The 21,834-nt window shown below is 50.2% G+C and overlaps 1 protein-coding gene across 6 annotated transcripts in view; it reads left to right on the top strand.

Moving 5' to 3' along the window:
* CHST3 (carbohydrate sulfotransferase 3) overlaps positions 1 to 21,834 on the top strand; it is a 41,175-nt gene that overhangs the window by 5,872 nt on the left and 13,469 nt on the right. The gene's annotated exons all lie outside the window — the stretch shown is intronic.

Raw genomic sequence — 21,834 nt, 5'->3', positions numbered from 1 at the left:
ATAGGTGTTCTAACTATTGTTCACCACATACTCTGTGCCCCAGATATTCAGGCCCAAGGGCACAATACTTCCCAGAGAGGTGCTCACAAACTTGTCAGCGAATAGGATCAATCACTTTGCACTTTCTGAGTCCTGATTCTCAGGATGTGTGGCATTCTCTGTACTAGACTCGAATTAGAATTTATTAGAAACATAATTTCATCTTCCCTTAAGAAGCTCATTATTTTATAAATTTATTTATTTATTTATGGCTGAGTTGGGTCTTTGTTGCGGTGTGCGGGCTTCTCGTTGCAGTGGCTTCTCTCGTTGTGGAGCACGGGCTCTAGGCATGCGGGCTTCAGTAGTTGTGGCTTGCGGGCTCTACAGCACAGGCTCAGTAGTTGTGGCTCACGGGCTTAGTTGCTCCGCAGCATGTGGGATCTTCCTGGACTAGGGCTTGAACCTGTGTCCCCTGCATTGGCAGGCAAATTCTTAACCACTGCGCCACCAGGGAAGCTCAGAAGCTCATTATCTTAAAACAATGTGGGCACTAACTCCCCCCAGAGAAGGGTATGATTCCTTTAGCAGCATCAGTTTTCAAACTAGGTTCCATGGAGCCCCAGAGTTCAACGAGGACCCCTCAGAGGTCTGATGGGAGGGGGGATCCAGGCCTCTCCCCGCATTTATCTTTTTTTAAAAAATATTTATTTATTTATTTTATTTTTGGCTGCATTTGGTCTAAGTTGCGGCACGTGGGCTCCTCGCTGCAGTGTGCAGGCTTCTCTCTACTTGTGGCATGTGGGCTCAGTAGTTGTGACACACGGTCTTAGTTGCCCCACAGCATGTGGGTCTTAGTTCCCTGAACAGGGATCGAACCCACGTCCCCTGCATTGGAAGGTGGATTCTTAACCACTGGACCATGAGGGAAGTCCCCCATTTACCTTTTCTACATATTGGGTTTCCTAGGAAAGTTCTGGTTCCTAAGAAGGCTCCACAGCTTAGACGGTTGAAAGACCCCCTCTACCATCTGACCCGCTTCCCATCCTGTGTGCGCCTGTCCGAGCACGCTGTGCGATGCCTGTGCCTATGTGGGCCCGTGCAGCTACCTGAACGTTGGCCCCAGGTCTCTCCCACTCTCTTCCCCGCTTCCCTCCTCTCCCCTCCTCTCCAGCTGCCTCACCATCTGCAGGATTCTGGAAAGTGCTAACATGTCTGAGCCAAGATAGGGCTATCTGAGGAAGTATTTTGAAAACAAATTGGGCCACCATCCTGGCTGAGATTGCAGTGATTTTCAGCAAAGAATTTCACAACTTCCGAGGTGGGGGCTGTGGCCCTTGGCAGTCCTCTGGAGGATGCCTGGGGCCTGTCTCTGCAGGGTTAGGATAGACATGCCTGAAGAGGCCCAAGATTGCAAACCTAGAACCAGGAAGGGGAAGTCATCCTCACAGGATGAAGAACTGGAACCCCCCCACCCCATCCCCCCGTGACCTCAGGGGTATGACACCCTGTCCTCTTCTTATTCTGAGAGATACTACTTTCCTTTTAGTTTTCCTCCTCCTTTTCCATCTGGTGCAGGTGCCTCGGGACTGGGGACACAGGAAATATTAGCACTAACAGCTAGCATGCACAGCCCTGTGCTTAATTAGTGTCTTCTGGGCCCGCACTCACCGAGTTCTCACAGGATGCTCTCAAGATAGGTACCGTTGTGATCACTGTTGTACAAATGGGCAGACAGAACCAGACAAGTGGGATAAGTTGCTGGCACCCCACTGCTGATGAGTGCAGAGCTGGGTCTGAGCCCTGCAGCCTGGCTTCAGAGTCAGTGCTCTTGACCCTGGGTGTGTCCGTCTTGCTGGGGCCACAGCCGGAGAGGTGGAATGGCTCACCAGGACAGTCATTTCGTAACTGTGGCCAGGGCATGCTGCTGGTGTCTGACTGGGCAGTGCTGGGGAGGCTGGCCTCAGGGGCGCTGCAAGCCAAAGTCTGAGCTTCGGCCTTCCCCAAGGCTCACTGGGCAGGGCACTGCCCTCATACAACAGCCTCTTTTGCAAGGCCGGCCATCTGCTGATTGCTGCTTCCCCTTGGCAATGGCAGGTCTCAGAAAGTGACGCCGATGGCAGTAGAAGGAATTTAAATTATTGGCAAGGAAGAACTGGCAGATTGGGGGCCTCTGTCTCCCCGAAGGCCATTCCAGCAAGACAGAAACCTTACCGTGGAGTAAGCGCCGAGCTGCTCAAGATGCCAAATGGCTTCCTTTTTTTGTTGTTAATAAAGTTATTTATTTATTTTTGGCTGCACTGGGTCTTCGTTGCTGCGCTGGACTTTCTCTAGTTGCTGCGAGCGGGGGCTACTCTTTGTTGTGGTGCCCAGGCTTCTCATTGCGGTGGCTTCTCTTGTTGTGGAGCAGGGGCTCTAGGCATGCAGGCTTCAGTAGTTGCAGCACGTGGCCTCAGGAGTTGTGGCTTGCAGGCTCAGTAGTTGTGGCACACGGGCTTAGTTGCTCCGCGGCATGTGGGATCTTCCTGGACCAGGGCTCGAACCCATGTCCCCTGCATTGGCAGGTGGATTCTTAACCGCTGCTCCACGAGCGAAGTCCCCGAATGGCTTCCTTGGGCCCTGTGATCTCCCAGTGAATATCATCCCCAGCCTGTTCTTTCACCAGCCCTTGTCACGTACTTGGTGTTCCAGGTTCCAAACTGACCTCCTTCCAGATGCACATGTCCTGCTCTCTGTAGCCTCTCCAGCTGCCCAGAACACTCTCTCCTTTCTTCTTTTCTCATGGTTAGCTCCCTTCATCCTCAGGCCTCAGCTTGGATGTCTCCTTCTAGAAGCCTCGGTCAGCGGCCCTCCCTATGGCTGCCTGCACGTCCACGTCCTCACACTTTGCCCCGCTGTGTTGCCCTGGCTGCTTTCATGGTCTGTGGTCTCCACCAGGTAGTGAGCTCTGCGAGCAGGACAGAGTCTGCCTTGTTCTCCTTGTGTCTCCAGTGCTTAGCACAGCCCCAGGCATGTGCTGAGTACCCGTGCCTGACTGTGGGACCATGAGTGATGGGTGTGAAACCTGGCCGTAGGAAGAAGGAGGCACTGGACGGTGCCCAGGCTCCCATGAGAGGATGCCTAGGGAGTGATCAGTGTCTGGGCAGAGGTGGTGGGAGTCATGGTGTTTGGAAGGGGGCAGCGGATGTGGACCAGAGGTCCTGTGTGGGACAGGGAGGGAATGGGAGCGTGAGACCCTGGGCAGATGGCCTCTTGCAGTTACTACCCTGTGGGCACTGGGCTGGGATCCCAAGGATGGGCCTGAAACGCTCCAAGAGGCCCCTTTGAATTAGGTGGCCTGGTGGATGGTTACACTATGGGCCTCACTACGCAACCCCACCAGCAAGCAGTTCTCAGTCCTGTCCCCTTTCTGGATGGACATTCATTCATCCTCTCCGGGCTTCAAAGCTGACCCCCAAGCATTGGAGGCCCCCCGTGGCTGAGTCCTTTCCCCTAAGCAGAGAGAAGGAAGCCCAGCTGACAGGCTGCCTCCCAGGGGTGGTTCCAGTTGCAGCCTTTGAGCTGTCCTCACAGAAGTAGTAGGGCCCTGCGTGCTGGGTTCCCATCCACACCACCCAGGTAGCACACATTAGCTGCTCTGGCCAGGGCACTGCCTGTCTGGGTGCCTGCTCATGCCTGAAACCATGCCAGGTTGGCTGGGGGTAGCAGAGGTGCCTCTAGGCAAGAAGAGGAGAGGACACCTAGGCACAAATAACCACCTTTGAGTCCAACTGTGATGAGCCCACAAAGGTGGACATGAGGGAGGACTTGGGAAGGCTTCATGGAGGAGGTGGGGGTTCCGGTGCAAGAAGGGAACCTGGGCAAAAGCACAGGCATGGGAAAGTTCAGATTGAATGCAAAGGTTAGTGAGGAGTCCAGTTGGGCTGAACTTCAATTTGTAGGATGCACAAAGAAGAGATGAGGCAGGATGGAACTGTGGTTACATGTGTAAGCTCTAGAGCCAGGCTGCCTACATGAGGACCCTCAATCCCCACTTATTGGCTGTGTGACCATGGCCAAGTTGCTTAACATCTCTGTGCCTGTTTTCTCATCTGTAAAATGGAGATACTAATAGTACCCATCACGTGGGGGTGACAAGAGAATAAAATGTGTTTCTGTACAAGTGTTTACAGCAATACCTGACACACAGCATCAAGAAGAGTGAGCTGTTATCCTTTTTTTTTTTTTAAAGCAGCTAGAAAAGTAAATTGAGGTCAGATCATAGAGGCCTTTGGATGTCATACTTTCTGTTTGCTAAACAGCTGCTGTGTGCCAAGTACTTTACAGACCTTCTCACTCAGCCCCATACAACCTAGCAAAATTGTTAGCAAAGTCTCCATTTTATAGCTGAGGAAACAGGCTCAGAGGGGCAGAGTAACCTGCCCACGGTCACTCAGCCAGGTGGAGGCAGAGGTGGTAATGAAACCCAGGTCTGTCTGGCACTTAGCTCTTTCTTCAACATGGAGATTAGAGAGACGTGACAGAGGCAGATGGGGACGTCCCCTGGGCTGGAGTCACAGCCAGGAGCAGAGCATGGATGCTGTAGCCATGGGTCCCTAGGCTGGGAGAGTGGGGGGTGACAGGGGAAGGAGAGATGCAGGCAAGTCTGGAAGGCAAGGAGATGAGGAGGCCCCAAGGCCACAGCACACAGCTCACCATTCAGAGCTCAGGGACAAGCCATTGAGTCATTTTGGGAAAACATGACATCACTGAGTCTTGCTGTCTGCTACCCACCTGCCAGTCCTCGTGCCCAAAGTCCTGCAAGGGGACCCTCACACCCAGGCAGCAGGGCCAGGTCAGCTCCCCGGCTTCCTGCCCTGAGTTCTCCCCAACCTCTGTAGCCCCATCTTCCCACTGCTCCCCTCCCTGCCTGCGGCCTCCACACCACCCCCACTCATAAACCCGAATGAGGCAGGAGCTTCTGGAAGTGATGATGAGCATGAACAGCTTCCAACAGGGCCTCCATGCCAGGCCTGTGACTGGAATTCTGGGTGGAAGGGGACAGCTGTGTCGAGTTTTTAGAGCTGCTCTTCCCTTAAGAATGGTGCCTGCAGGACTTCCCTGGTGGCGCAGTGGTTAAGAATCTGCCCGCCAATGCGTGGGACACGGGTTCGGGCGCTGGTCCGGGAGGATCCCACATGCCGCGGAGCAACTAAGCCCGTGCGCCGCAACTGCTGAGCCTGCGCTCTGGAGCCCGCGAGCCACAACTACTGAGCCCGCGAGATGCAGTACTGAAGCCCACACACCTAGAGCCTGTGCTCCGCAACGGGAGAGGCCACTGCAGTGAGGAGCACGGGCACCGCAGCAGAGAGTGGCCCCCGCTCGCCGCAACTGTAGAGGGCCCACGAGCGGCACCAAAGACCCAACGCAGCCAAAAATAAGTAAATAAATAAATTTATAAAAAGAAAAAAGAATGGTGCCTGCTATTCCATTGGAATCACTTTTTAAAAGTAAAGCCTGGTTAGGCTGTGTGCTTATGCTATGCCAGGTCCCAGCAGCCTCCACCTTCCTAGAAGGTACAGTTGAGTATCTGAGAGCTCTTTATATACTAGGCATCCTCAGGCTGAGTGATTTATTTGTGTCAATCTGATTGCATGAGGTAGCCCCATTTTATAGATGCCATTGCTGAGGCCCAGAGAGGTTAGGTGACTTGTCCAAGGTCACACAGCCAGAATTCAAACACTTGGCTGTCCAACTCCAGATGTGCCTATGCTCTTAGCCACTCCAGCCTCAAATAAAGCCTTTGGAGAATCACAGGATGTGGGCTGTACCGAACCTATGTCTGCCAAATGGTGTGGTGCAGACAGGAAGTGCCAGGAGAATTTTCATCTCAGAGTGTGGGTTACGCCCCAGAGCTTGTTGGAGGTTGTGGAGACGTTTAGGAGGTGACAGAGAGCTCCAGCTTCTTTGGCCAAGCAAACCCTGCTGACGTGGCCATTTGGGGTGAGACTCTCCCCTCTGGAAGGAGCACCGGGGCTCAGGGGGTGCCTGTCCTGGTTTTGGTGGGCCAAACCTGGAAAAGGCATATGAATCAAGCAAGGGGCCAAGTGCCAGCTTCCTCAGCCCAGTCTGTGGGTGCAGGATGCCAGGCTGCTGCAGCTGCTGCTGCCACTCACAGCTCCCTCCCAGACCGCAGGAGGGGCTGGTGGCCAGCCCTGTACTGAGTGGTGCCCTCTCACTCTCACCACGACCTAGCAAGGGAGGCACGGTTATCCCCATTTAACAGGTGAGGACGTTGAGGCTTAGAGAGGTTTTCTGGTGCACCGGAACTCCCTTGGCCGGAAGAGAGAGGAACTGAGACTCTTTAATAAGTCTTCTTTCTGCCAAGAAGACAGACAGAAGGAGGGAGGGGTTAGCCTGCCCTCTGACACTGAGCCATGCAGGCTGGCTGTTCTCAGGCTTGCATTTCTGATTCATCTGCAATCACCGGATCCTGATGTTGCAAGGCGAATAACCTCTGGAGTGAGAAAAGCTCTGATTTCCCTTGAGCTGTGAGTCACCATTTCTCTGGGAGCACTTTTGAAGCCATAGACCTCCTCCCCAGGCTTCGAGGGGCAGGTTCCTTCTCTGCCCAAGTGCCAGCCCCACACTGGCCCTGGCAGAGCCTGTCTATGGAAGGGCCAGGAAACAAAGGGCCTCCACGAGAGGCCTGGCCTTGGTGATTACCCAGCATGTGACACCCTGCCTTGCTCTCCACAGACAGATGCCAGATTCCCAGAGGTCTGTGGGGTCTGCAGCCTTCAGGGATCCCTTGTCCCCTTTAATGCCCAAGGCCCATGTGGTAAGCACAAGTCCACCTGCCCTCTCCAAGGATGTCTGGGAATCCCCAGGATTCCCCAGTGTACAGGGCGGCTCCTGCAGACACCCCTCCCCCCACAGGAGGGAGGGGACCAAAGCCAGTTACTCCCTCCTTGTCAGCCTCGGGTCTGATCACCCTAGTAATAATTTCTGGAGAGTTGTCACTTTTCTCACAGAGAAAGTAGACTGTTACGTTCAACTGTAGGGGCAGTTCTGCTTCTCACTGCCCCCAGATTTTCCTTCTGCGATAAGATTTTGGCTTTGCCTCTGCTTAAATTCAAAAGCATGTTCAAATGACTTTTCCAAAATGAGAGTCTCACCTCAGAAGAACTTTGCCTCTACCTCTACAGGTAGAAAACTGATACCTGCTTTTATTTTATTTTTATTTTTATTAAATTTTATAAAATAAGTAATCCATGCCCATGGTATAAAATTGGAAAGGTACAAAAGGATATGTGGTGAAATTTCTTTCCCACACCTGACCCAGACACCCAGGTCTTTCCACAAAGGCAACCAGCAATATTAGTTTCTTGTGTGTAAGCTGCTTTTAAATTGTCTAGTTTTAAAACAAATCATACTCCACTGGGCTTCCAGTTCCACCACCGTTTTTGAGGCACAGCTGAAAAACTGCAGCTCAGGAAGTAGTAGGGGCCGCCTGCAGAGTGCAGCTCTGCCCAAGACTGTCCCTTACAAGCGGTGCTGGCTGCCCACGTCCCAGTCCCCACCCCTCAGGGGTCACCTTGGGTTCACCCACCCCACATCCCTCATCCCCCGCAGCTCCAGGCAGCCAGCCCCTGGCTGTCCCCAGCTTCCAAGAGTGGCTCCTTCAGGCTCCAGGTGAAACCTGTGCTCCCCACTGCCCCTTCTCCATTTTGCCCTCTGGTCTGGCTGGGCAGGGGCCTGCAGCGGGGGCCTGTGGGGTCAGGGCCTGGTGACGGTGATGTGACCAGACTGTGCTGCCTCTTGGCTGGACTGAATGTTCAGAGTCCCCTAGGGGCTCACACAGGTAAGGTCCACCCGTCTCCACTCCTATCCTGAGTGTGACCAGAGGCCTCCCTGCTCCACTCCCCTTCTCCCCTCCTCCTTTCCTCTCCCCTCCTCCCCTCCTCTCCCTGCCTCCCTTTTCCTCTCCTCCTTTCTACTTCCCCAACATGTTCATCAGGTGCTGTACAGCAAACATTAACTCTAATATAAAGCGGAAAGTGGTAAGAATGGCGCAAGGCGGAGAAGAATGCTGCTAGGAGAGGCCTGTCCTTGAGACTGGCCTTCAGCAGACCCTGCCCTTCACATCCTGGCCTTGTACCTCCTGCTGGGTGACCTTGGGCAAGTCACTTAACTTCTTTTTTTAAAAATACATTTATTTATTTATTTATTTTTGGCTGTGTTGGGTCTTCGTTGTGGTGTGAGGGCTTCTCATTGGGGTGGCTTCTCTTGTTGCGGAGCACAGGCTCTAGGTGCGTGGGCTTCAGTAGTTGTGACACACGGGCTCAGTAGTTATGGCTCACAGGCTCTAGAGCGCAGGCAAAGTAGTGGCGGACCAGGGCTCAAACCCGTGTCCCCTGCATTGGCAGGCGGATTCTTAACCACTGCGCCACCAGGGAAGCCCCACTTAGCTTCTTTGTACCTCCCTTTCTCATCTGATTAAGGAAGGAGAGGGTGGCAATAAGGATCCAGAGGGCTGGTGGGAGAACCTGGAGCTGCCAAAGGGCTTTCTAAGAGGTTGACAGATGTGGGGTAGGGGGGACAGTGCTCTTCCTCTAAGGGAATCATTATGAATGTGGGGGAGGGCTCTGGGGACATGTGGGGTCAGGGCTCAGACTTAGGGCGTGAATGAGGGAGGGGTGGCCCTTTGGGCAGCACTATCCTGCCTTGGCAAATGCCTTCCCTTTTCTGTGTTTCCACACAGCAATGGACCCTCCTCGGCTTTATATTTTTTAAGTAGTGGCTTTATTTTATTTCTTTATTTTATTTTTTAAATATTTATTTAGTTAGTTATTTAGTTGTACCAGGTCTTAGTTGCAGCTCATGAGCTCCTTAGTTGCGGCATGCATGGGGGATCTAGTTCCCTGACCAGGGATCAAACCCAGGCCCCCTGCATTGGGAGCGTGGAGTTTAGCCACTGTGCCACCAGGGAAGTCCCTAAGTAATGGCTTTATTTTTGTAATAATGATAGATGTTTAACATGCAAAATTCAAGTAAAATGGATGAATACTGAGAAGAAAGCAACAAATCACCCCTCAACCCTACGTCCAGATGTAACTGGTTAGCTATCTGGTCCACATACTTCTCTAGGCATATATATAAAGAAAGGGGGGCAGTGGAGGGACAGAAAGGTTTATAAACATGGGGGAAATGCACAATTTAATTTAGCTTTAGGCCAGTGTTGTAAAGAGGCTGTCTGCCCCCAAAGCGGCCCCTCTCATCTGTTCAATAACCTACATGAGGGCCTGGTGTGGGGCAAGGGAACTTTCATGACAGGATCTTTTTTTTTTTTTCATTTTCACCAAGAACTTTATTGAACAACGTATTCACCCTTTTGTTCCACTACCTTCTGCCATTTTTCAGGCAACTTCATAATTCTGTCTTCCCAAAACGTTTAATCTTTTTGAACAAACACTGTTCCAGGCGCCTTTTACAGTCTTCCAGGGAATTGAAATTTTTTCCATTAAGAGAATTTTGTAAAGACCAAAATAAATGGAAATCCGAAGGTGCAACATCTGGTGAATATGGAGGATGAATCAGAACTTCCCAGCCAAGTTGTAACAGTTTTTGCCTGGTCATCAGAGAAACATGCGGTCTTGCGTTATCCTGATGGAAGATTATGCATTTTCTGTTGACTAATTCTGGACGATTTTTGTCACATGCCTCTTTCAGCTGGTCTAACTGGGAGCAGTACTTGTTGGAATTAATCGTTTGGTTTTCCGGAAGGAGCTCATATTAGAGGACTCCCTTCCAATCCTACCATATACACAACATCACCTTCTATGGATGAAGACCAGCCTTTGGTGTGGTTGGTGGTGATTCATTTTGCTTGCCCCACGATCTCTTCCAATCCACACTGTTGTACAGTATCCACTTTTCATCGCCCGTCACAATTTGTTTTAAAAACAGCACGTTTTCATTATGTTTCAGTAGAGAATCGCATGCGGAAATATGGTGAAGAAGGTTTTTTTTCGCTTAACTTATGTGGAACCCAAACATCAAAGCGATTCACAAAACCAAGCTGGTGCAAATGATTTTCAAGGCTTCATTTGGATATTTTGAGTATGTCGGCTGTCTCCCACATGGTATAACATTGATTGTTCTCAATTATTTTTTCGATTTGATTGCTATCAACTTCAACTGGTCTACCCAACTGTGGAGCATCGTCCAGCGAGAAATCTCCAGCACGAAACTTCAAAAACCACTTTTGACATGTTCCATCAGTCACAGCGCCTTCTCCATACGCTGCACAAATCTTTTTGTTCATGCCAGGATCTTTAAAACCTCTTTAAATTCAGACAAATTACAAAAAGGGAGCTGGTTGAATCACAGATCTTCCTTGACTTATGATGAGGTTACATCCCGATAAACCCATCATAAATTGAAAATGCATTTAATATGCCTAATCTACCAAACATCATAGCTTAGCCTAGCCTACCTTAAACATGCTCAGAACACTTACATTGGCCTACAGTTGGGCAAAATCATCTCACACAAAGCCTATTTTATAATAGAGTGTTGAACCTCTCATGTAATTTATTGAATACTGAAAGTCTATAACAGAACGGTTGTGTGGGTGTAGAATGGTTGTAAGTGTATCAGTTGTTTACCCTCGTGACCGTGACCGTGTGACTGACTGGGAGCCCCAGCTGATCGTACGGCATATCACTAGCCCCAATTCATGTACGGTTACTACTGAATGTATGTTGCTTTTGCACCATCTTAAAAGTCAACCATCTTAAGTCAGGGACCTTCTGTAGTACTCTCTGGCTCTAGAACGGTGGCTTTCAATCTTTTGGACCAAAGCCTCAGACAGAGACACACACACATATCACTGAAACAAAAGTCGTATGAAACCCGTGCATATCCTTATTACGCATGCTTAATACACTCTGATATTTTCTGTCTATACAATTCTGTTCTTTAAAAAAATAAAAGCTTGTCCAACCTACCAAATTGATTGCACAACTGAAATTTGAAACGTATGGCTCTAGAACAGTGATTTTCAAACTTAAGCGTGCATCAGAATCACTTGCAGCGCTTGCTAAGACAGCTTGCCATGCCCACCCCAAGAGATTCTGATTGAGGAGGTCTGGGGAGGGGCCTGAGAATGTGCATTCTGTCAAGTTCCCAGGTGCTGCTGGCCCAGGACCTCACTTTGAGATCCCACCCTCCTAGAATATGTTTTAAGACAATGTACTCCCTTGGCAGAGACTACCAGAGGATTTTCTGTATTCAACAGATAATAATTGCTGATGGCTAGCACAAGAATTGTAGGTCTCTGGCATTTTTGAGGATGCTGATCAGGCACTGTCTTTGGGGTCTTCAACACCACCCTCCTGAAATCCAGCTCACTATAAATATCAAGTGCTGAAAAAAGGTCTGCTAAGAAAAAGGACATTTATGCCCAATCCTGGTTGAATTGCCTGCCTCTTAATACCAAGCCCACAGAACATAAAATGCCCCCAGCCCTTTTGAAAACACTGTTCTATAGGCAATGAAAGGTGCCATTTACCGTGTGGATTTCACCTTTCTGTTTTTTTTAAACAGAAGAAGGTAGGTGAAGTGTGACCCCCCCCCACGGAGAAAGCTGTCCCCTGGCTCTGGTTGGGGTCTGGTGGGTTTCACTGTCCCTGGATTGCCAGCTTTAATGGGAAACTTCCTGGCCTGAGTGCCCGCATCAGCACCCGAGCTTTTCAGCCTGCTAACTTCTGAAACTGGCCTATAGTTCCAAGCTGCCTCCAACCAGGGGACTCAGCCCCCACCCCTAATCCTTCCCCTTCCCCTTCCCCTTCGTAGCCTTGGGGCCCTGCCCCAGCCCTGCAGTTTTCCAGAAGCCAGCCCTCAGCTGGGAGCAGCTTCGTGAGGGAGAGAAGTGTTAAATGGGCACAGAGCCCTTCTGTTCCATTAACAATGGCCCGTTGATGACTGGATTCTGCCCGGTTGGCCCCCTTGACTGGACTTCGGGGAGGAGGAAAGACTCCAGCCCCCCAGGCAGCTACTTCTGGGTGTGAGGTTGATTCAGAGGCCAAAGCCTCTGTCTGCCCACAGAACCTCATTCTTCAGGCCCTGATGCAGCAGTGAGAAGCCCTCTCACCCCTCCCATCCCATCCCAGGGGTAGTTTGGGGCCCCAGGAGTGATTCACTTCAGTCTAATTCAACAAGCATCTATTGACCAGCTCCTGGGCACTGAGGCTCAGTGCTAAGTAGCTGTGGGAATAAGAATAACTGCTGACATGAATTCAGTGCTTATTATAGTCAGCCCCACCCTGGCTACCCCACAGAGTCACTAGGGAGCTTATAAAAATTGCAAAGCATAGACACTTCCCCCACCCCCAAATTTTCAGGAGTGAATCCCAGGCACTATTTTGTAAAAGCTCTCAAAGTGCTTCTCATGCCCAGCGGAGATTAAGCATCACCAGTCTCCTACTGGCTAAACACTGTGCTGAGCATTTAACTTGCAGCATCCGGTTTCATGGGGTATGTGCTTGTGGGAGGCTGAATAATGCCCCCCCACACACAAGATCTCCACATATGAATCCCCACATCTGTGGACATGTTACGTCACACGGTAAAAGGGACTTTGCAGTGTGATTAAGGATTTTGAGAAAGGGAGCTTATCCTGGATTATCCAAGTGGGCCCAGTGTAATCATCAGGGTCCTTATCCTAGGGAGACTGGACTACAGAAGAGGTGGTCTGAGTAATGCATTAAGAAAGACTCAACCAGCCATTGCTGGCTTTGAAGATGGAGGAAGGGGCCATGAGCCATGGAAAGCAGGCAGCCTCTAGAAGCTGGAAAAGGCAAGGAAGAAGGTTCTCCCAGAGACTCCGGAAGGAATGCAGGCCTGCTGACACGTTGGTTTTAGGCCAGTGAAACTGATCTTGGACTTGACATTCAGAACTGGAAGATAATAAATATGTGCTGTTTTAAGCTACAGAGTTTGTGGTAATGTGTTAATACAGGGCTATTACTAACCATATTTTATAGACGAGGCACAGAAATAGGAGGCACTCACTTGGGGTCACACAGCTAGTGGATGGCAGAGCTGGAACAGAAGGAACTCAGGTGCATCTGACCCCGTAATCTGTGCTCTCTCCACCTTACGGCACTGCCCCTACTTTGCAGCCAAACAGACATGGATTCAAATCCCAGTTCTGCCATGTTCTGTCTTTGTGTCCTTTGCTAGTGATGGGTACATCTGGCCAGGGGGGAGGCTGCATGGGGGAACATGTGACGACCCATTGGAATGCTAGGGTGGGCCAGGTTGTTTCCAGGTGGAGCACCACGTGGACGAGTTTGGACTTGATTCTGAAGGAATGGAGCCCAGGGGTGCCAGCCCTCTGCATGTCATGACGCTGCCTCAGACTTGCAGGCCCACTCAGTCTCTGGGATCTGGCCCTACTGCAGCAACCCAGCTCCCGTGCAGAACTGCAGGGTTGGGGCCAGGAGCAGCATTCTACTCATTGTCACCTGCAGCCAGTGACAACTGCTTGTGTGGGGTGACGAGTAAGCTCCCATTTCACGGAAGGCCAGCAATGGCCCAGTGCCTCCAAAGCACATTTCTTTGAAGGCTCTCCTGCAGCCCTGCATTTGGGGCCATGCATGTCTTAGAGAAGGAATGTGAGATATAAAGAGGTCCAGAGAGTTGTTCAGAGTCACACAAGTTGGTACAGGTCCTGGCCAAGACTCTGATCTGCCCACTGCTGTACAGCTCCTGCCTTTTGGCTAAATCTGCCCGCTCAGCGCTACAGCACAGTGGTTGAGTCTGTGGACTATGGAGACAGACTTCCTGGGTTCCAATCCCACCTTATAACTGAGGGCAAGTTGTTTGGCCACCGCTTGCTTTAATAGGGGGTGATGATTATTATCTATGAAGGTACCGTGGTACCTTTCTCACAGGGTTGTTCTGAGGACTAAATATATTTATGTGTGTGAAGTGCTTGGAACAGTGCCTGGTTCATTAGAAGTGTTAACTTCTGTTATGATTCAGCTCCCCTAGGGCATAGACTCTTTTCCTCCCTCTATTCCCAATGCCTCTTCCCATGCTTTGCCCAGAGCAAATACTCAGCAAATGAATTTACTGGTTGAATGTGAGCTTTTATCAGCCAGAGGCTCACTAGGTACTTTCCCAAATATACTCACTTTTCAAAAATTCCACCTTAGTTATTCAAACCCTTCTCTTCCTCCTTCTTGCCTGGGAGCTACAGAATTGCCATAAAGCAGCCTGAAGCTTGCTCTGCCCAGTGGTAGGTCCCGTGAGCAGTTCAGAGATAACCAGGCATCCCCAGGTATCACCAACCCTTGAGTGCAAGGTAACTGGCACAGTTAGCATGGCTGCCCAGATCTCCTCAGTTCAAGGCCATGCCTGACCCACCTGCTCAGGCCTCCTCGGGGTCTCTGAGCCCTGTGGTAGCACAGCTTGAGCACCTAGTCCTGAGTGGCCTCCTAGCTCCTCTCCTATCTGAAGCTCACACCAGGCCTTCCAGCTGATGAGAGGGTCAGATATCGTGTCATCCCCTCCAGAGTCCTGTCCCCGTCTTTCTTCTTCCCCTCCTGTGAGGATGGGCTTCCTCATCGTTTTACTTCCTCAAAAAGCCCCCAAGGGCTTCCCTGGTGGCGCAGTGGTTGAGAGTCTGCCTGCCAATGCAGGGGACTCGGGTTCGTGCCCCGGTCCAGGAAGATCCCACATGCCCTGGAGTGGCTGGGCCCGTGAGCCATGGCTGCTGAGACTGTGCGTCCAGAGCCTGGGCTCCGCAATGGGAGAGGCCACAACAATGAGAGGCCCGTGAACCACAAAAAAAAAAAAAAAAAGCCCCCAAGCTTGTCCTTGCACGTGAATAGACTCCAGGAGGGTGGCCAGTCCATGGTGTTCCAAAAAGCCAAACTCGGAATTCCAGATTGGACTCAACTCCTTCACTCCTGCCCCAGGAAGGCCATTTCTGCTCAATCTTATCACCCACCTCTAGCTCCATTTTCCAAAGACCTCTTTAAAACCTTCCTACTGTTGTGGCGGCTGGTTTTCTTTTCTTTTTTTCTATTTAATTACACTTTTTGTGGTTTTGAGATAATTACAGATACATGTGCAGTTTTAAGAAATAATACAGAGAGATCCCTTGAACCCGTTAAGCGGTTCCCCCAGTGGTGCAAAACTCTAGTGCAATATCACAACCAGGATACTGATGCTGATATAGGCAAGATTTGGAACATTTCCATCACCACGAGGACCCCTCACGTTGCTGTATTATAGTTAGGCCCACTTCCCTTCTGCCCTCACCATTCTTTAACTCCTGGCAATATTAATCTGTTCTGCTATCTTATAATTTTGTCATTTCAAGAATGTTATATAAATGGAATCATGCAGTATGTCACCTTTTGAAATTGGCTTTGTTCACTCAATACCTCCCAAATTCATTCAAGTTGTTGTATCTGTAGTGCATGCCTTTTTATTGCAGAGCAATATGCCATGGTATAAGGGAGCTGGTTTTCAATGGACCACTCAAACATAGGCCTAAAAGCTTCCCAAGCACTGTATCCCAAGTAAAACAAGAATACTGGCTTGTTCACCCGGCATCCACGCCTGGTCAACAAGAGATCAGCAACCCTCCTGTCAGTATGGCCTTGCTGCTGAACTAGGGTGCACACCGGCAGCAGCTCCGCTGTCTGAGATGCCCTGAGGTGGCGCTCTCTAAGGAAGCTGGGTGCTCTCTTAAGGCACGGCTCTCAATCTTCGATCACCTAGGGAGCTTTAAACAATTGATGCCCAAGCCATACCCAGACCAATTCAGTCATAATCTCTGGGTGTGGGACCCGGACCTCAGCAATTTCTGAAACTCCAGATAATTCTCACATGCTGTCAGGGTCAAAAAGCAGTGCTCAAGCAGATTCAGCAAATGCACAACAGCATGCTACCCCTCTAGCTGCAGCAGACATCACCAAGCAGTCACCACACTCTTTTCCTGCAGAGATCGACCTTTTCAAACACGCTTCAGGCAGCCACTTCCAATTGATCAGCCTTGGCCCGGGAATTCAAATGACTTGCCCTCCCAGCTGAGAAGGCTGAAACTGTTTGGCAACTGCCATATCCAGGTGTGTCTAGGCCTGGGACCTGATGCATTAGGTGAGCGGCCCTCCAAATCATGCCAGAAAGGAGGGTCCTTGGCCCATAGTAATAGCAGCAGCAAAGCCACAGCAGGCGAGGATTTTCTGGGCTGGTTCCATAGGAAAAGGCAAAGTGAATCAGCCAGTGTCCTTCCCCTGAGGCAGCCTGCAGCCCAGCTGGGAGAGAGATGTGTGTGCAGAGTGTAAACCAACAGTACCATCAGCATAGATAGGATCTGGCTCACACTGGTCCAGACCTGTAATAATGACCAGCCTGTGTGCAGTCCTCCTTATTTTCAGAGCCTCACAAAAGCTTACCTGATGCTCACAACAACCTTGTGGGGCTGACCCAGGCTCAGAGCAGTTAAATACCTTGCTTAAAATCACTAGAGAGGGCTTCCCTCGTGGCACAGTGGTTAAGAATCTGCCTGCCAATGCAGGGGACACAGGTTCGAGCCCTGGTCCGGGAAGATCCCACATGCGTCAGAGCAACTAAGCCCGTGCACTACAACCAACTACTGAGCCTGGGCTCTAGAGCCCACGAGCCACAACTACTGAGCCCACGTGCCACAACTACTGAAGCCCGTGCTCCGCAACGAAGAGCAGTCCCCGCTCACCACAACTAGAGAAAGCCCACGTGCAACAGAGACCCAACACAGCTATAAATAAATAAATAAATTAATTAATTAATTTTAAAAATCACTAGAGAATAAATGGGAGAGCTGGCACCCAAGCCAAGTCTGATTGCAAGTACCCCCTGTCTAGTCCTCAGAGCAGTTAGACATTGACAGCCCGGACCTCTCTCCCCACCTTCAGACTCCGGCTCTCCTCTCCAAGGGCTGGATATAGATGGACTCCTTCGTGGCCATTGATCAGCCCAGACAATAGCAGTAGTCAGTGTGGGCTAAGACCTAGGCTGCTCCCCACCCTCCTACCGCTACCTCCCCTACAGATCTGGCACCTGGATGGTGGGCAGAACTCCTTGGTGAAAAAGAGAAGGGTCACAAGGTATAAAGCCCCTGCCTACTGTTAACAGGAAGGATTGAATGGGGGCTTGAGGAAACTGTGGGACTGCGGACCACCCTGGACGATCCAAATTCTGTATTCTCTGTATTGAAGACAGTAGGATTGGAAAAAAAAACCAGGGAGCAAAAGAAATTCTCCTCTCCATCTGACCCTTACATGAACATTCTCCAGTGCAGAAAGTCTCCTTAGGAATGTCAGTCAGTAGGAGAAAGCAGGAAGGGGATCCTGGGCTTATGCATTGAGAGTTTTTCTCTTCCCAGTTATCTCAGAAATCCTGTCATGGTGGCTCAGCACCACAAAAGCTAATTTTGTACTTGCATCACATCTGATGCAGGTGGGGTGACTCTCCAAGCAGCAGCTCAGGATCTGGGCTGCTTCCACATTGTATTAAGCTATTGGAACATGTGGCCTCCAGTCTTGCCACAGCAAGAGAAGAGAGGACCTGGAGAATGTGTGGGAACATTTTAAGGACCAGGACTTGAAGTGGCTTATATCACTTTAACCTGCATCCCCACAGGTCAGAACCTGGTCACTGGCCCAGCCTAACTGCAGGAGGGGCTGGGGAAGGTAGAGGGCATGGGGGTACCTGGTGAGCACCAAGTTTCTGCCAGTTGTTTCCCTAGAATTTCACCCACACAATATATTATGGAACATTTGGTTCTTCAATCTAGTATGGGAAAAAGTGGCACCACGCATCGTTTTGATTTGCCCTTATATGCTTTCTTGAGGCAATTGGCCTCAACCTTTTTCTGCTGTAATACCCATGGCAGATTATGTTCACACTCAAGACACACTCCAATGGACTTGCCCAAATTTTCCCAAAATCCAAAAAACACTTTGTAGGAAAGCCCTGAGACTTTTAAAATTTTGGCATTCATAAAAACATAAAGGCATGTGAGTAACAATATAAAATTAGCCGTGTGAAGATCTTTGCCAGCTGTGATGTGGAATGGATGGGCAGCCGTTCTGTGCAGTGTCCTAGGCTCTCTGTAACACTACCTCCACTCTCGTTCATGAAAGCACAAGCCAAGCGAGGGAGAAAGGTAGAATTATAAGAACCTTGCATCCATTGCAGTTCTTTTCAAAAGCAATTTTTTTTTTTTTGCAAATTTTGATGCTTTAACTATTCTTAGTGACCTCACCATTAATTGTAATCTGTGGTGTTTTGTTCAATAATGGCCTTTATGTGTTAAATGAAAGGCTTGGAGGATGGATGTACAAGGCACATGTGCTTGAATGGAAGGTTTATGTAGGAGGAGACTTGGAATTTGGCTGGCATTGAGGGGTGATGTCAGACAGCAGAATGGTAAACTAAAGGGGGGTGAGGAATTTTGTTTGGTAGCCAGTAAGGATCCCATAAAGTTGGAGGGGCAAACTGGTTTGATCTCACCTGCCAGCTCTAATGGATTGGCACTGCACTGAGAAGGCTTATGAGGCTACATCCAGTCTCAGCTGAAAAGAGGACAATGAGGGCTTCCCTGGTGGCGCAGTGGTTGAGAGTCCGCCTGCCGATGCAGGGGACACGGGTTCGTGCCCCGGTCCGGGAAGATCCCACATGCCGCAGAGCGGCTGGGCCGGTGAGCCATGGCCACTGAGCCTGCGCATCCGGAGCCTGTGCTCCGCAACGGGAGAGGCCACAGCAGTGAGAGGCCCGCGTACCGCAAAAAAAAAAAAAAAAAAAAAAAAAAAAAGAGGACAATGATTGATTAGTGATGTCTGCCCCAGGCATAGGACTGCTGAGTAGAATGTGTACCATTTATTTGACATCCTGTGCTGAAGGTTATTGAGTGGGCTAAGCTATGAGAGTCAGGGTGATAAAGTTTGGCAGGGCCATCACTAACCTGGGAGGCAGGAGACCTATGTAGTAGTTCAAGTTTTGTCACCATCCAGTTATGCCTTGGTCAAGCATTTCCCTTCTCTGAACCTGAACTGCTATAGATGAAAAATGAGGAAGGCTGGATAAGAAAATTTCCAAGTCCTTTCCAATTCTGACATTCTGCAGTTTTAGGGCAAAAGCCATGTTTTTCATGATTGGTGGGGTAGTGTATAGGACAGATTTCTCTTGGACCTTTCCGAAAGAAATGCACACTTGCACAGTTGAAGGCAAGTACAGCTAGAGTTGGAAAGCCGAGCTGCTTTGTGTAAGGCTGCTGGCCTGAGTCCCTGCTGACAGCATGATTTTGTCCTGGGGGCAAAATCCACTGGCATTCAACTTGACCTCAGCCTGACAGATCTGAGGCCTGATGCCTCTGTTCACCACAGCCAGAGTGGAGCTGGCTACTCCGCAGGGGTCCATTGTACCCCATGGCTTCTGTCATTGTGCAGCCACACTCCTGTCAGCGCACTCAGCACTTCCTGGAGATGGGGGGCCGTATGGAATTTGTGAGCAGCTCTGGCCTATAGGAAAGCTTGGGAGAGAGCATCCTTAAGGGTTCTGCCTATGGTGTTTCTGGGCCTCTCTCCGGCTGCTCTGCTGCTTCAGGGCTACAGGTGACTGCAGTGCTTGGGATGGGGAAAGTCAGCAAGTTTATCCCCAGATGAGGCTGAGAGTGAGGATGAGATGCCCAGAGCCAAATGCTATCGATAAATGAGCAGATGTTGGCTCTGCCTGAGGGGTGTTTCTAGCTATGGTCAGATCAGGTTATCACTGTTTCCTTCACCCTGGTATTTTTAGGGGACTGAGACTCCTACCCCACTGCAACCATTCCAGTACTTGCCACTAGTCACAAGCCACAGAGTCTGCTGCATCTGTAAAGACAGGGTGAGTGGTTCCTTAGTAGGACCATTTATCACAACCTGGGCTTGAATTAAGCATTTCACTAGCACCTTATTGAATTCCTCATGGCCACTGAGTATACAGTAGATGCTGTTAAGTGTCCCATTTATAAATAATGAAACCACTCAAGTTTAAGTTCCTTTCCTAAGGTCACAGGGCTTCAAAGTCAATATGTAAAAGCAAAGAAGTCAAAACAGTCGCTGTATAATTTGTTCAGGCTTTTCCAAAATGTCTGTCTGTGTCTCTATGTCTGTCTCTCTGTCTCTGTCTCTTTCCCTCTCTCTCTCTATATATATATAAAATCAATGGCATGTTAGTCATCTTCCTCACTAACATGGGGGAAGAGAAACTACAAGAAACTCAGCCAATTCTTAAACACAGTTATGAATCCATTCATTCACCTCACAAACATTATGAGCCCTGTCACGTGCCAGGCGCTGTGGGTGCAGCAGAGAACAGGAATGCTGTCCAAGGAAGGAACCAGGGATCCTCCTGGAGTCCTCTGTTGCCCTCCTTCACCCTGCCTATTGTCTATGAATTCATTTCTTTTTTTTACTGGGGAAAATAGACATACCATAAAATGTACTATTTTAACCATTTTGAAGTGCACAGTTCAGTGGCATTAAGTGCATTCATGTTGTTGTGCCACCTTCACCACTATCCATCTCCAGAACTTTTTCATTTTCCCAGACTGACCCTGTGTCCTCATTAAACACCAGCTCCCCATTTCCCCTCCCCCCAGGGCCAGGCAACCACCCTTCTCGTTTCTGTCTCTACAAATTTCGCTCCTCTAGGGACCTCATGTACGTTGAATCATACGGGATTTGTCCTTTTGTGTCTGGCTTATTTCACTTCATAAGCATACTGTCCTCAAGGCTCATCCACACTATGCAAGTCACAGGCACCACGCGGGTTTCCTTAAGGTTTCACATGTCTGTCCTTCCTCTTGTCCACTCTGTCCCTGCTTGCTCAGGCCGCCCCCTCTCTCCTGGACCAGTGCAGAAGGGACAGCCTGCTCTCCCAGCCTCCAGTCCCTCCTTCTTCCAATGCATTTTCCACGCCGCTTTCAAAGTAATCTTACATTTCTCTTTTTAAGCTTCAGATGAGATTTTAAAGCTTATTAACTAAAGTGGTACATGTGCATGGTTGTCAAAAATTCAAATCCAAAAGGGTAGAAAGTGAAAAGAATCATCACTTAATACTCCATCTTTGTAGCTGCGCATCAGCGTTTTTAACCCCTGCCTGGCTTGCTTTTGTTGTGCCAATGCGCCGCAGTTACTCAGCCAGCCCTGTCTGCTGAGACACTCAAGTCGCTTCTCACACATTGGACTTCCAGAGCTGGGTGCACATCCTTAGCCACGAATCTCGGCCCACGTCCAGGTCGGTTCCAAACAAGCCAACAGACTCCTCACCAGGCTGCCTGGCTGCATGGCTATGGGCCTCCTGGACACCAGCCTCTGCTGCAGCTCCTGACTGGGCAAGGGCTGGAAAGCCCAGGGCAGTGGGTCGGCTCCGATGTGGCCCAGGACCTAGGGTTCAGCGTGAGAGGCACGGGAGGTACCTGTGCGGATAGGGAGGCTGGGAGTGTTCTCGGGGCCCGTATCCATGCAGCCGTCAGCGTTCTGCACAGGATGTGCTTCTCACACAGCTGAGCAGGCCCCAGGGGTAGAGAGTGTGCTGCCTCATACCCCCGCACAGCCAAACGGGGCCGAGGGGCAGCGGGGTCTGTCCCAGCCAGGGATGGCTCCCTCCGAGTCTGTGGAGGTCCCACCCCCACCAGGCTGGCCTCAGCCCTGTGGTCCACCTCGTGGCTCTGGCCCACAGCTTCTCACAAGTTCTTGGATGCCCACTGCCACTCAGGTGACACATACCTCCACCTTTGGAGCATGTACTCTGGCTCTATCTTGGCTGAGGTTG

Source organism: Mesoplodon bidens (genome assembly GCF_964165515.1).
Source record: "Mesoplodon bidens genome assembly, chromosome: 1".
Taxonomy (NCBI): Eukaryota; Metazoa; Chordata; class Mammalia; order Artiodactyla; family Ziphiidae; genus Mesoplodon; species Mesoplodon bidens.
This window is presented reverse-complemented; position numbering and strand designations above follow the sequence as displayed.